Source organism: Orycteropus afer, unplaced genomic scaffold (assembly GCF_000298275.1).
Source record: "Orycteropus afer afer isolate SDZICR_OR568_19922 unplaced genomic scaffold, OryAfe1.0 scaffold01144, whole genome shotgun sequence".
Classification (NCBI taxonomy): domain Eukaryota; kingdom Metazoa; phylum Chordata; class Mammalia; order Tubulidentata; family Orycteropodidae; genus Orycteropus; species Orycteropus afer.
In genome coordinates this window covers 64,781-67,348 of record NW_006922731.1, presented here as the reverse complement: position 1 = coordinate 67,348, position 2,568 = coordinate 64,781, and the positions used below count along the sequence as shown (strand labels likewise).

At 40.8% G+C, this 2,568-nt stretch overlaps 1 pseudogene; it reads right to left on the bottom strand.

Annotated features, from left to right (window-relative positions):
- Positions 1-1,357: 1,357 nt before the first annotated feature.
- On the bottom strand, positions 1,358-2,345 carry LOC103212889 (annotated as a pseudogene).
- Positions 2,346-2,568: the final 223 nt, after the last annotated feature.

The following is a 2,568-nucleotide window of genomic DNA, read 5'->3' as shown; positions in this document are numbered from 1 at the left end:
ATGCAGAACTTATCAATCAGTATTCTATAAAGAGAAGTATTATGAAGAGAATTGAACAGGAATTTGGTAAAATATCAACAAAGGCTAACAGGTATAAGGAAAATGTTGAGATTACTAGGGTACTATACTGACAACTATTAGAAAAATTTAACAAGAAAACCACATAGAAAATCAGAACAGTGATTTAAAGAGCCTCCCCTCCAGCCGAGGCATCACAAAGAATAAAAGCGTGAATTCAAAGACTAGAGAAAATGTCTTAATAGAAACATATATGACCAACTTTATGGTATGGAGTCAAGACAGTGGTGGTCCAGTGTCAGAAGTCTCTCCTTCCGTGTAGGAGACAAGGGCTCAGCCCTGGCCGATGCATCCCATATGCAGTCCCGCATATCTCTAAGACAGGATTGTGTGTTGCTATGAACAGGTTTCAGTGGTGGTTCAAGACTAAGATGTACTAGGAAGAAAGATCTGGTGATCTACTTCCACAACTCAGCCAAAGAAATTGTAAGGATCATAGTGCTCTGGTTTGTAACCAATAATTAATGGAGATGGTGCAAGACTAGGCAGTGTTTTGTTTTCCCTTCCATGGGGTTACCATGAATTAAGAGTTGGGGATAACTAGAAGGAAGCTAACAACAAAAACAAGGTGTGGGGGGAGAACATATGAGAAGAAATATCATCAGGGATAGTGGGAAAAAATCACTTGCCTGTTCTTAGAGTTAAGTTCTAGTGAAATTTACATCCTTGAGAACATGCTCATAAGGAGTAAAAGATCCACAACAAACTAGTCATTTGTCAAGGAAATGTCTAAAAAGATAAGTAGTTGTCACCTTACCTACACATTAAAACCAATTGCGGTGCTTTAAAAATCTTATGCTCAGGCCGTATGATGCCCTAATTAAATCAGAATCTGTCTTGGTGGGACCAAGTGTTCAATATTTTGTAGGCTTCACAGATGATTCCACTATGAAGTCAAGGTTGGAGACCAGTGACATTCATTCACACGCATAACCTGCATATACATTTCCATTAGACATAAAAGTAATGTGGGCAATAGATGTGATTCTGATAAAGAATGAGGAGTCTAAGTATGTAGAAATAGAGTTGTGCTTTTTACCATGAAGCCTGAGTCATAGAAGAGAAACTATGAAGCCTCCATAGTTATAATGGGATTGTATCAAGCTGTTTGAAATGATCTAGATTCTCTCAAAATTTGACCCAAGACATGACAAAGGAAATAAAAACTTGAGATTGGAAACTTTGAGACCTACAAAAATCATGTAACTAAAGAGGCAAGATTTAAGATTTGCCATCTTTTCCAACCCATGCAGTCAGAAAGATGACACAAGTGTTGGCATTAAGTTGTTCTGCTGAGAAGCCTCTGCAGGGCTCTCTTGATGTCCCTATTCCTCAGGCTGTAGATGAAGGGGTTCAGCATGGGGGTGAGGACGGTGTACATCACTGTGGCCACTGCAACTTTCCTGGAGGAAGATAAGACAGCTGAGCTGAGATACACTCCAATAACTGTTCCATAAGATAAGCAAACAATTGACAGGTGAGAACCACAGGTGGAAAAGGCTTTATACTTCCCACCTGGTGATGGGACTCTGAGAATGGAGGAAACAATTTGTGCAAAGGAGAAAATGATCCCTGACACTGGACCACCACCAAAGATGGCACCAATACCGTACAGTAATATGGTACTGGTAGTAGTGTCAGAGCAAGCAAGGTTGAGGAGTTGAGGAGGGTCACAAAGAAATCAGGGATTTCCACACACTTGCAGAAAGTAAGTTGTGTCACCATTGAAATGTGCAGCTGAGAGTCCAAAAGGCTGATGAAAAAAGACATCAAAACCAGCAAGCCACATAGGCGTGGGTTCATGATGACTGTGTAGTGCAGAGGGTGACAGATGGCCACAAACCTGTCATAAGCCATTGCAGTCAGAAAAAGACTGTCCATACATCCAAAAAAAGGAATAAAATGGCACCTGTGTCAGGCAGCCCACATAGGTGATGGATTTTCTCTGTGTCTGGATGTTCACTAGCATCTTGGGGACTGTGGTGGAAGTAAAGCCAATGTCAGCCAAGGATAGATTGGAGAGGAAGAAGTACACGGGAGTGTGGAGGTGGGAATCCAAGACAACGACCAGGATAATGAGTACATTCCCGAGTACAGTGACCAGGTACATAGTCAGAAACAGTCCAAAGAGCAGGGGTTGAAGTTCTGAATCCTCAGAGAAGCCCAAGAGGAGGAATTCAGGGACAACTGTTAGATTTTGTGGCTCCATGGACCTGACATATCTTTTGGAAAAAGAGAAAAGGGTTGTTGAAAGGAAACATGTAAACAGGCAACAAGCACTGTGTCTACATTTTGAATTCATACTTGGGACCTAATATCCCAGTACCTTAAGGACTATTGATCAGTTGTAGTAAGCCCATTCTCTTAGAACTCTTTCCTCATAGTGTATGTTTTCTCCTGTTTCTGTACACACTCTATTCATTTTTTTAGTTTACTTTTATTGTAGCTTGGGTGAAAGTTAACAGTGCTAATTAGTTTTCTGTCCAACAA